The sequence below is a fragment of the Melanerpes formicivorus genome, unplaced genomic scaffold (assembly GCF_026170545.1).
Source record: "Melanerpes formicivorus ecotype bairdi unplaced genomic scaffold, bMelFor1.0.p_v2 SCAF_26, whole genome shotgun sequence".
NCBI lineage: Eukaryota > Metazoa > Chordata > Aves > Piciformes > Picidae > Melanerpes > Melanerpes formicivorus.
In genome coordinates, this window is record NW_027142378.1 from 125,068 (window position 1) to 138,611 (window position 13,544).

Sequence of the window (13,544 nt, forward strand, 5' to 3'; positions counted from 1 at the left end):
AATTAAAAAAAAAAAAAAAAAGCATATTTGAACACTGAGAGTCATCCTGGTACAATGAAAGTGAATAAATCATGGCTGCTGTACCAACGGGTCAGCCTCCCCACACCCGTGTAAAAGGGCTAGCAGTGCTTGTGCTAACATGAGTGCACCCAAATGCATAGTGCATTGAAAGGGAATAGTTTTGTGTCCTGTGCATTTGCTATCTTGCAAGATCCTCTTTCCTTTGTATCAGGGACTTTTTTTCATATCTCTCTCTATTTTGCCTGCAGCCAAGAAAACCTCATTACATAGAAATTCTGGATTTTGAACGAAGAGCAACTCCAGAAGCTGAAAGCCTATTTTATGTGGATCACAGCTTGTATGCATTTGCAGGCTATTGTTCAGCCTTCTAGAAAGAATGTACAGTTACTTGTTCTGAAAAATGTCTCAAAACCCCCCCAAAAGACTTTAAGCAAAGCATAATGTACTTTATGAAAAGCCAAAAAGATCTCACCCTAAATACTCATAAGTAAAACTCTTTCTGGAAGCTATGTCAGGCACTCATCCAGCTGCAGGGCTTGACAATCCTTGTCCCTGGGTATTGTCTGTTCCTGAGGGATGCCTGGGACTGCTGCACCTTTTCCCTAGGTTCTTGCTACCTCACTGCCCTTTGTCCATTCCAATAAAACAAACTATGTGATGGCATGGTAATCCCACTTCCCCGTCCCATTGGTGATAGCTGCAGTCCATAGAGCAACAGGCTTCAAAATTAACTGGAATAATCACAATTGGTTTAGATCATTTGCTTAGTTCAAATGGAATTTTCAGCACCTCTGTACAAAAATGAAAGGTAAAAGTGATGTTCTTAAGGAAAACCTGTGCTTTTAGCATCCTTGCACGTCTCTGTCAATGTGGGCTTATTGTGCCACTACTGAACCTGGAACTCAGTCTTCCAAACACATCCTTGGCTTCAGGTAGGGTTGTTATCTGTCTGCTTTCCAATCACACTGCCCAGTCTGGCCCACACATAGACTGATCTGTGGCTGCACAGCAGCCCTTTGTGTGAAGTGACTTGGGTTTTGTATTTCCAAGGCAGCAACCCTAGATGGAGTAATACATACTCTTTTCTGGCAGTGTTTTTCTCCTTAAGATGGGAGCTTGTATCCCATTATTTTTAAGGTAGTCCACTGAAGCAGTTTGTTGCTTTGAGGCAAAACCACAAGGAAGTTAGCTTTATATGTGGTTCTTGGGTAAAACATGCCATCATTTCCCACCAGACTGGTATTATGGTGGAGATATAATCCTCTCCCCAAAGATCCATCTTTCTTGAGCCTCAGTTCCAACCAATGAAGTAAAGGATGGGTCATCCAGAATTAAAAAAAAACCCAAAACAACAGAAAACAGCCATGGCTCTATGCAGCTTGCAGTCCTGATATAACAGCCTCCCCAGCCTCTGGGGGATCAGGTAACAATGGGGTTTGATAATACTGCCGAAGTTTATTTGAGGGATGTTGACAAGCCTAATTGCTTGGCAGCTTGGAGCAGCTGTAGGGCCCCTGGCTGGTCTGAGGAGGCGGAGGGGGGGGGGGGGCATTAACTCTTGGCTTGCCTGTGGGGATCCTCATCACAGCTGAAACACTGCCTGGGAGAGGGTTACTGTGACACCACATTGTGAGAAACACTCCTGGAAAGCATTCAAGTCCAAAATATGGGAAGTGACTAAGAAAGCTACTGAGAGGATGTAACGGTACTAGGAGAATGAGTAATGGATTGCAAATAGAGAGCAGGTCTAGAAGTGGGCTTTCTGCATGAATTCTCTCCACATTTAAAGTAATGTGCAGCACTGTCAGTTCTTGCCATAGAAGCTTTTCCCTGTGTTATCGAGCTAGCTAGTTGCCTGAAAAGAAAGACCATCCAAGGCAAAAAAAACCCTATGACAAATCATTTCTCTAACAGAGACAATGAGTCAACCTCCCTCAGCAGTCTCCCCATCATTTGTTTTCACTTTTCACTGAACTTAGATTTTAAAGTAAATGGGGGAAATGTATTTAATAGTCTGCTCAGAAGCAGAAGTGAATGAGGAAACACAACCCAACACCAGCACTGCTGCCTGTGATATAAACCATTGCAGATGTTAGAAATCTGCATCATTTCCACTTTGTGTTCCACCCTAGTGGAAATGGGTCATTTGAATGTCTAGCAGCAGGTATATAGCTGTAACATGGCAGGGGAAAGTTGCTGTGGGAGTTTCAACTGTGCATTGCCAGATTATTTTAGTGAAAGTGAAGTCTCCATTCTGCATTACAGTGGCAGTTTCGCAAACAATGTAGTTATCTGATGTGGAAAATAAACCACACAATTGTACAATTGTTTTGGAGCACAATAAAACTGCAATTCTCATTATGCAGTGACCATTTAATACAGAAATCCCCAAATTATGTCTTAAAATTTTGGATTAGTGCTTGGCACTTCATCATTTCATGGTTTGTGCTAGCAGAAGTATGAATGGCCAGAATTTCAGCAGCAACCAGGAAACCTGCAACTTTTCACGGCCACTGCCAAAAGGTCTGCGTGGTGCTAGCCACAGACTTGCTTTTCTCAATTCTGTGTCAGTTAGGAAACAATCCTTAAAATTTGGCATGCAAGGGCAGCTCTAAGTCAGCCCACTTGGCACAACTATCCCAGGCCCAAAGGATTTCCAGGATTACTATCTTTCAGAGAGACCCCAGCTGTGGCATACAGTTATGACTTCTCCCTGCCATATACATATGCTGTCTGCTCTTCTACCTGGCCCAAAGCACATGTGTCATGTCCCAGTAAGTGTCAAAAGGAAACGTGGTCCTTCCCTTAATTATGAATTTCTTCATCTCACAGATTCACAGATTGCATTGAGTTGGAAAGGACCTTCAAAGATCATCTTGTCCAAACCCCCTCCAGTGAGCAGTGACACCTCCAACAAGATCAGGCTGCCCAGGGCCATATTGAGTCTGATCTCCCTCATTTTATCTTTATTTAAACGTTTAGGATAGTGTTTTGAACTCATTCCAGCAACATTCCTTCATGAAATCAGGAGATTTGAGTCTGCATCATCTGCATATTCTGTGCAGAAGAAACATTTTAATTGGTTTTACTGATACCAGGCTTTCACTGCAAGGGCTTCTAACATACGAGCTGTAAATCCGAGGGGATCTGTGAACTGTTTCTAAGGAATGCCTAAGAATAGCAACTGTTTTGCAAACAATTCTATTTTCTTTGTAAGCATCTGAAAACTCACTAGAAATTCTCTAGCTTGAGGGCTATTTAGGGGTATTCTTTCTCAGAACATAATTCAGGCATAATTGCCAGAGATGACCCCTTGAGATCTGAGAACAAAATTCTCCTTCGCACAACTCGTGATGTTTTTTGTGTTTGTCATTTGGCTTGGATCAGTGAATCCCACACAGTACATCGTTTCTGATAGGAATGGCTGGACACAATTATCTATCCATCCACACTGACTGCTATTCAGGCTGTATTTTGACCATACCTCTTTGGTGCAGACCTTTGGATTTTTCCTGTTGTGATTTGCAGTGCTGATTTCCATTTTCTTAGCAACTGATAAACCCTGAATGTGACAGAGCTGTTTCTTAGCTGTACATCAATTCATTTCTAATACCAATATACAAGCTAATGTATAGGAGGAGACAAGATTTTAGATAACTAGTGCACTCAAGTTCCTTTTACAGGCTCCCATGGCTGGCAAGCTAACTGCTTGTTTCGCACTGACCACAGCAAAAAATACCTGTTTTAAATAGCCTCTCCTTTCATCACTTCTACTAGAGAAGAATACTTTGTTTGCTAGGCACCTTGTCCTCTTAAAGTGCTGAGAGGATTGATAAAAGCTAATCAGTTCCAGCATTTAAGATACAGTAAGTGACACAGTTACCATCTGTGTATCAATGTGCATCAAGGTGATTGATTTTATTTTCTTCTAGCTCAGTGAAAAAAGAGATAGTAAGGTAAAATGGACAATGGATTCTGAGTGAGTATTTTCTCCTGTATCAAGATTTTTTACTTTCACCTGGGACAGTTTTACTTTCTGATTCCAACCCCCCCCCCCACCCCCCCAGCTCTTAATTTCAGGCAACCCTACAATAAGTCATCCAAAATAGCATTTATGCCAAGACAGTGAAAGGCCCAGAACTTCAATCTGCCTGAGGTGCCCATGTGATTTCTAGTGCACAGTAAAAGCATACAGTGCTATGTAGAGCTGGACACACAGAGCACATTAAAAGTCGTGTCTGCTTGCCTCTGTTCCCTTGACCATCAAGGGTTTTGTCCCTAAATGGCACATTAAGGATAGATAACTACTTGAAACATTTCCAGGCGAATACTTTGAGGCAGCACTAATTTGCAACACTAGAGATCTGCTCAAAAATAACCTGAACACCTGTGTAGAAATCCTACACCTGGCCCTTTCTCCTTATGTGGGCCAGAGTCAGTTATTTGCAGTTCTTTGTGTCAGTTGACCCATCCAGGAGACAGGGACAGCAACTGCTACAACAGCCAGGGATTACTTTAGCCATCATTTCCTGGTGCTTAGGAAATGCCTTAAAAGCATGTGGCTGAAGAAGAACTGGAATTTTGTTCTGTCATTAACTCACCCTTTGGCCTTGAGCATGTTGTTCCTTGTACCTTCAGTGAAATTGCAGGAATCTAGGGGCTTCTGAGGGATGTACTGGCCACAGACACCACGTGAAAGTACAGACTGTTTCCAAGGCAGGGCAGTGCACTACAGCTTCCCTCTGTAAAGATGGGAAAGGGGAATGGGAAGGCATAAGTGGACACAACGGGGCCAGGTGAGCCCCATGACCTCCCTGTAACCCTTCACTTCCCGGCTGCTTACATGCTTTGGCAGGAGGAGCTTGCTCCAGACGATACACCACCAGCCCTTGCCTGGCCAACATTCCCTCCACATCCCCATGAGCACAGACACCTGCTCTAACTAAATGCACTGGGACCTCCAGCGAACAAAAAACACCAAACCAAACCCCAAACCAAACCGGGGGATACGACATACGAAGGGCACTGAGCCGGTCCCCTTGCTCCGCTGACAGACACGGCCACGGCGACCCTGAGAAGCTGGCAGCATTACGGGCACTACCGGACCGGATGCTTCAGGGAGCCTCCCAAGGCACCTACCGGAGCACAACCTCCACAAACCGACCCAACCCCTCGTCCCCACCCAGCGGCCCTCCGCAATTATTCGTGGCGTAGCCAGCAGATGTCAGCAAGCGATAATGAAACGCTGGCCGAGCTTCGCAGGAGAGCCGGAATTTGGGGTTGCCCGCGCCTGGCAGGGGCAGAGGCCTCGGGGTGTACCCACGCACAATTCTGCGCCAAGCCAAGTGCCCCGCACCCCAAAATCCTCCCGGCGTCGCTCAGAGAGCACAGGGGGCTGGGTGGGACACATGCTCTGAGAGGAGCAAGCTGCTGGTTATGCTCCCACCAGTAGCATCACAATGCAAAGAAGGAGCTGTATCCACCTGCAGTCACCTTCCAGCTTCTGTTTGCTTGATCTCCTCTTAAAAACTGCTGCTGTCCCTGACATGAGGGGAGTTGGGGGCTGCCTGGAGAAGGGAGGGTGTGATACTGCTCAACAGGACAGGTATTAGGTGAGCCTGGCCTGGTGGGGACAACATGGCTGGTACATAGAATCATTTGGGTTGGAAAAGATCTTTAAGACCATGAAGTCCAACCATTACCTAACTCTACCAAGTCTGCTGCTAAATCGTGCCCCTTAGCACCACATTTCTGCATCCTTTAAATGCCTCCCTGGGGAGCTTCTTCCACTGTTTGGTAGTTATTTCTGTGTAGAAGCTTTTTCTAATAACCAACATAAGCCTCCCTTGGCACAACTTGAAGCCATTTCCTCTTGTCCTGTGTCTTGTTACTTGGAAGAAGAGACTGACACTCACCTCACTGCAACCTCTTTTTAGGTCATTGTAGAGAGTGATAGGGACTCCCCTTGGCCTCCTTTTCTCCAGCCTACACAACCTCAGTTGTCAGCCACTCCTCCTAAGCCTTGTTCTCCAGATCCCTCACCATCTTTACTGTCGTTCTCTGGACCCACTCTAGGGCCTCAATGTCTTTCATGTAGAGGGTGTCCCAAAACTGAAAGCAGTACTCAAGGTGTGGCCTCACCATTGCTAGTAAATGAAACATACTCAAAGCACCAGTTCTTGGGAGCATTCACTGGCACCACTCATTTTGCAGAATATGAGTAGCCAATCTGTATCTGGACCTGCTGACAGACTACTGTTAAAGAACAAACAACACCACCTCAAACCCTAGGGTTCTACCTCAAAACTCTTACTCTCTGAATCACCTCAAGTAGCAACCTAGCAGCACAGTGATCTCCATATAGCAGTGCTTGTATCAGTGTAGTGCACTTTTTTTTGTGGGTTTAGGTTTCAACACAGCCACAAGTAGAAATGGGAATGCATTCAACTGAATACATCCTGATCCTTTGTAAAACATCAAACATATCTGCTGACATTTTCAGAAACACACCATAGCATAAGCAGCAAGTTTCATATCGTGTCTTTAGATCAGCTGCTGGGAATAAGATTAGTTGAGTTCTTGTTGTGGTTATAGTGCCCCAGGTAGTAAATGTGAGGAGAATCCCATACCAGTATCCTGCAAGCTATTTGTTGACTGCTAGGGCCAGGAGGATGATCAGAGGGCTGGAGCACCTCTCCTGTGAGGACAGACTGAAGGAGTTGGGGCTGTTCAGTCTGGAGAAGAGAAGGCTCCGAGGTGACCTCATTGTGGCCTTCCAGTATCTGAAGGGGGCTACAGGAAAGCTGGGGAGGGACTGCTCAGGATCTCAGATAGTGATAGGACTAGGAGGAATGGAATGAAGCTGGAGGTGGGGAGATTCAGGCTGGATGTGAGGAGGAAGTTCTTCACCCTGAGAGTGGTGAAGCCCTAGAATGGGCTGTCCAGGGAGGTGGTTGGGGCACCGTCCCTGGAGGTGTTTAAGCCCAGGCTGGCTGAGGCTCTGGCCAGCCTGATCTAGTGTGGGGTGTCCCTGCCCATGGCAGGGGGGTTGGAACTAGATGATCCTTGTGGTCCCTTCCAACCCTGACTGATCCTATGATAACTCTTGTTCTGGCCTCACTAGGAGAAAGAAAGGTGAGGTAGCAAATTTGAATTCTTTTTGCACTTCTGGATGAGCAACTCATCCCCTCATCAAGGAAACTGAAGCTGTGTGAGCGTCGACAAGCCATGTGGAAAATTGCTGTACTTTGCAAGGATTTTGCAGCGAAGCCTCACAACTGAGCTTGGAGTAATGTGTGTTTCCACTGAGCTCTGCAGGTCTTCAGGAAAAGAGAATAAAATCCCATGTCCTGAAGCCTGCAGCTGAAGTTTTGAGGGAACTACTGAACCCTAGAGGCAGACAGGCAATACACACCAAAAGACAGTGGTGAGTTTAAGTCTTCTACTTTTCTCACTTTCTAATATAGCTACTTAGATAGATTTTCAAGGCCTGGAAAGCACCTAATTGAAACAATCACGTTACAGAAGTGTTTGAAAAGCAACAAAGGACATTTGAAAACAGAAATAAAAGGCATTAAAGTGCCTATGAGGGTCTGGACTTGCTTAAGTTGTTTTCTTCATATTGGGCTTTCTTTTCAAGTCTTAGCTATCCATAAAGAAATCTTTCTCACACTGCTCAATTCTCTGTGAGCCTGTGTTTGTGGGCTGGATAATTTATATTTTTTTTTGGCCCCAGTTTCAAACTCCTCATTTCAGGCAGTTTTGAATATTTTTTGGAGGCTGAAAATTGATTGGAACTTATGCAGCATAATGGTATTTTTCATACAAGTATGCCAAAGGCTTTGCCAGTTCCGCCCTAGCTGTCCGAATTGTCACCAAGCACAGAAATTACCAGCCCCAGAGGAATTGCTGCCTGACATTTATGGGCTGCTAACGTGAAGTAAGACCAAACCCTTCTGCCCTGCTCTTCTCAGGAAGCTGTCTAGGCAGGGAGCCTTTCATCTGTGCTTAAACCAACGGAGAAAGTGAAACTGGATGAGAATAAGAATGCTGAAACTCTTCAGTGCAAATTCTAGATGACGTCAGGAAGTTATAGGAAATTCCCTACTCTAAACCTATGTATGTAAGGAATACAAGGAAAATGGGCAAGGTGGTAATGAAGAGGCTGGATCATCTAGCAATGCCTGTTGCACTAGATGTAAGTCCATTCTGATGGATAAGAAAGTGTAAAACACAGGCTGGGTTAAATTAGCTCCAAAAAGGCCTATAATTTCAGGGGTACAAGACACAAAACCCCCCACTGCTGAATAAAATGTATATAATCAAAGTGGGATATCAGTAAAACTAGGTTGAAAGACCAACTGATGACATTTTACATCTTATTATTAATTGGAGTAGCTAATTCTTCAGGCTCATGGTACACTAATAAAAAGTAACCCGAAGTCAGAAGATATCACTAACATTAATATTTACCTCAATAAAACAAGGCAGAACAGGTTCCCAGGGAGGCTGTATTTTCTTTTACATTAAATTGCTATTGCTACAGTAACCCCAAGAAAACACAAAGCCAAGGATGTTTGCACAGGTGCAGATGTGTTTGTTATTGCAGGGTTTCTCCCCAGGGCTGCCGTACACAGGAGTGGATACAGGTGTTAGGGGCCAGCAGGGTCCAACAGCCACAGCACAGCTCCCTGTTATCCAGCCTACTCACCCCCTGCTCCTTACCTTCCTCTGAAAATACCTCTGATGTTGGACTGTTTATCATGAAACTTAGCAAGGGCGGGGGGGGGCTCTAATTTGAGAGGCTTGTTGGTGCCAGTGTGAGTTTTCCCACGGGGTTTCCATAGGGTTCTAAGGTCCTTTCTCACCTGTCCAGGTTACTGGCTGTAAGCTTAAATGTGTACTTACATGATTAAAGTTTTGATTGAGTGGCTGGACAGAGAAGCATTTAAATGGGTGCTTAAATGATTTGTGGAAAGGGGCCTGGAAAACCCCCTAATTCTCCTCAATGTGAAGGAAGAATCAATAAATGACAGGAGAAGTTAGTCATGGAGTTCAGAGACTTACCTTTGTCTCCATGGAAGGAAATTCAGAGAAAAGGAAAGTAAAAAGGAGAAGAAACATAAAACCAAATTCCTCTGCCTCTGGTTTCCAGAGGAAATTAATCTCTTTTCCAGTATCCAGCAGAATAACAACCTTTCTCAAAACACCAGCACAGATACGACGTCAGATGCTATGTTCTGACAAAGCAGAACACAACTTGCATAGTCCAGTAGGAAGAAAGTCAGTTCATCTTGTCCCTCTTTCTGCTCAGAAATCCCAATGCTGCTATAGGACTCTGCTCAGATGTGAAAATTTTCTTTGTCCCATGGCTGCTCTTCTCTCCGCATGGACCTACCTCAGCCAGCAAAACCCTGAGACAAATGAATGCCTGGGCATGATACTGAAGAATATCCATTATATTCCTTCTATACATTTCCTTATTAGCAGTCTCCCTGTCTTTTGCCTTACTTGTCATGTTTCTGCATTATTTAATTGCATATTTAACTTCAAACCACGAATTATTTCTCTAATCAAGAATATATCAGATACTTTAATTTTTCCTAGTGGTCTATTTGACACCAGGAGGAAGAGCAGCACAGTTCTTCAGAGGCACTGTTCAACATTTTACAGCTCTACCTTACTGCTCTCTATGCACACTCTTTAGGTCTCTCACTGTTGCCTTCTTTGTGTTGTCAGGTTTCACTTTTGATGACTACATTAACTCTAATGGAAAGTTCTTTCAGCTGTTTTCATCATTCCTGCTTTAATTTTTTTTCCAGACAAAACAAAGGTACATCTCAGCTGCTCATGCACAGTTCCCAACAGCATGTTATGTACAGGAAAGAAAGCATTTTGACATGTCCCTTCACCCACAGAAATAGAGTAGAATAGAGTAGAGTAGAGTAGAGTAGAGTAGAGTAGAGTAGAATAGCATAGCATAGCATAGCATAGCATAGCATAGCATAGCATAGAATAGAATAGAATAGAAATTGACTTGACTTGACTTGACTGGAATTGACTTGACTTGACTTGACTTGACTTGACTTGACTTGATTTGACTTGACTTGACTTGACTTGAATTGAATTGAATTGACCAGGGTGGAAAAGACCTTTGAGATCATCAAGTCCAACCTATCACCCAACACCATCTAATCAACTAACCCATGGCACCAAGTGTCTCATCCAGTCTCTTCTTAAATACCTCCAGTGATGGTGATTCCACCACCTCCCTGGGCAGCACATTCCAACGGCCAATCTCTCTTTCTGAGTTTCCTCAAATTTTTCCAAGGATTCCCACTGGCACTTTTATCCTTTCCCTATGACGACACTGCAGCAATCCAAACCCCAGTTCAGTGACAGTGAGTACAGGTCCTTCAAGAATCCCAATGCATTATTTGAGCACTGATGGTAAATACTGTGCCATAAGGCATGAAATATTTTGGGACTAAAAGCAAATTTCAGTGGGAATCCTCCAGAAATGTGAATAGCAGGGTGAACATGAACCTTGCATGCAGTCCTGTCTTCCATCAGTCAGTAGAATAGAATAGAATAGAATAGAATAGAATAGAATAGAATAGAATAGACCAGACCAGAAGAGACCTTCAAGATCATCACGTCCAATCCACCAACCAATCCAACCCACCTAAACAACTAACCCATGGCACCAAGCACCCCATCAAGCCTCCTCCTAAACACCTCCAGTGATGGTGACTCCACCACCTCCCCAGGCAGCACATTCCAATGGGCAATCACTCTCTCTGTATAGAACTTCTTCCTAACATCCAGCCTAAACCTCCCCTGGTGCAGCCTGAGACTGTGTATATGTTGCTAACAATTGCAAGGAGCTGTTGGAATTGCTATTTCAATCTTGATACTGTACACTGCTTTTAGACTTTGCTTGTGCTATGCAGCAATACAAATACCTTTTTTTTCTACATGTTAGGAGGTAGTACATACACTTTTGTGTCTCAAACAGTATGAAAAGTTATTATTTGCAATACCTGGGATCCCACTGCAAGGGGGATATTTATCTCTGATATTTAACAGGAGGGTGAGATTGCTAAAGATCTGTCAGTGAGGTTAGAATGAAGTAGGATCAACGAGGAGAGACATCAGTGCTCTTTGAGACATTGAGGTTTATATAACAAGCCAGAGATAAACTGAAATTTACCTAAAGGTCTGAATAAAAACCAAGTAACTCCTTAGAGCAAAGCTGTCTGTACTCTCTGTTCATCTCTTGTCAAGCCTAGTGAGTTCTGGGATTCCTGATTGGCTATTTTACCTGAACTAATATATATATATATTCCTTATAATGTTTATTTAACAAATTAACATTTGAATTTTTAAAATAGATAAAGCTTTTCTGTGACTGCAATTCTTAGACAATCTCAGACAACTTGAAAATGATCAAAGCTTGGAGTCTTGCGTCCAGTTCTGGGCTCCCCAGTTCAAGATAGGTAAGATGCAGCTTGAGGCCATTTCCTCTTGTCCTCTCTCTTGTTCCCTGGGAGGAGTACCCTGAGTCCTGTGTCCAGTTCTGGGCTCCTCGATTTAAGAAGGCTATTGAGACACTTGAAGGTGTCCAGAGAAGGGCAACAAAGCTGGGGAGGGGTCTGGAGCACAGCCCTGTGAGGAGGGGCTGAGGGAGCTGGGGTTGCTTAGCCTGGAGAAGAGGAGGTTCAGGGGAGACTACAACTCCCTGAAGGGAGGTTGTAGCCAGGTGGGGGTTGGTCTCTTCTCCCAGGCAGGCAAGCAGCACCAGAACAAGAGGACACAGTCTCAAGCTGTGCCAAAGGGGGTTTAGGCATGAGGTGAGGAGAAATTTCTTCCCAGAAAGAGTATTTGGCCATTGGAATGTGTTGCCCAGGGAGGTCTTGGAGTCCCTGTCCCTGGAGGTGTTCAAGAGAGGACTGGATGTGGCCCTTGGAGCCACGGTTTAGTTGTCAGGAGGTGTTAGGTAGTAGATTGGATTTGATGATCTCTGAGGTCTTTTCCAACGTGGTTGATTCGGTGATAAGTAGCTACCTCAGTCCATTACCATGCAGCTGTCCAAAGACTGCAAATGAAAGTAGAACATATCCATAAAACCAGAAAAAAATATGCACTAGGGATGCCTTCTTGTAGAGGACACTCTCAGCTTCTACAAATTTCATTGAGGGCTAGATTGTGATATTCTTACCCATGTCAAGTGATGTCTTAATATGTCATTGCAATGGGATAACTCAAAGAACTGGGTATTTTTCAACTTGAGAAAGGCATCACAACCTAACCTTAAAAGCTGAGTGCTCTTCTGCACAATAGCACCACACTCATTTTGGAGAAAATTATGTTAGGTTTCTGAGGTCAATAATAGTAGTTGTTTGCCATAAATGTTGTTTTTTTACCAAAAATAATTTGAGAAATTGCTTAACTTATATGCTAAATCCTCGGGGGGGCAGGGGAAGGGGGAAAAATAGCTTCAGTTTCACTGCCTAAGTGTCTGTTCCATTTAAAGGATATTAGCTAGCCAAATGAAAAATGCATGAATCAATCAGCAACAAGGACCTTGATCTCTGAATGAGACAATGCTGAGCTTTGAGATTTATAGTCTTGCTTCCAGAATTCCATTATTTGGAGGAACAACAACAATAACAATGGGAGATGACATCAGAATAGTGAGAGAGTGTTCTTCTTTTCCTTTCTTTTCCTGTTGATCACAAGATGCTGACTTCTGTGTCATTCACCCCTGCAAAATGAGTAAATGTTCAGCACTTTAGAACATTACCACATGCATGCTCAGTTCAAAATAAAATGTCTTGAATGGAAGGGCATTATTGCCACTTGCATTTCGCACTGCTAATTAGTTTATCCACAGAGTAATCACCCATTGCTTACTTTTCTGCTGTATTTCTTTTGCAGGCAGTACTCCAGGTAATTTTTACCCATAGAAAACATCTTGTTGGGAATCATAATGCAATGATGTAGAGCTGACAAGTATTTCATTCTAATCACTCATAATTCTTGTTTTCTAGTTCCTTGGACAACTGTAGAAAACATAACAGTGTTGCTCCTTTGCTTTATGATGTTAACTGTATGATACCTACAGTGGGTGAAGTTCCTTCGTACGCTGTCTGCCTGAGAATGGAATGGAATGGAATGGAATGGAATGGAATGGAATGGAATGGAATGGAATGGAATGGAATGGGATAGAATAGAATGGAATGGAATGGAATGGAATGGAATGGAATGGAATGGAATGGAATGGAATGGAATGGGATAGAATAGAATAGAATAGAATAGAATAGAATAGAATAGAATAGAATAGAATAGAATAGAATAGAATAGAATAGAATAGAATAGAATAGAATAGAATAGAATAGAATAGAATAGAATAGAATAATTAACCAGGCTGGAAAAGACCTTTGAGATCATCATGTCCACCCCATCACCCAACACCACTGAATCAACTAAACCATGGCACCAAGTTCCTCATCCAGACTCAG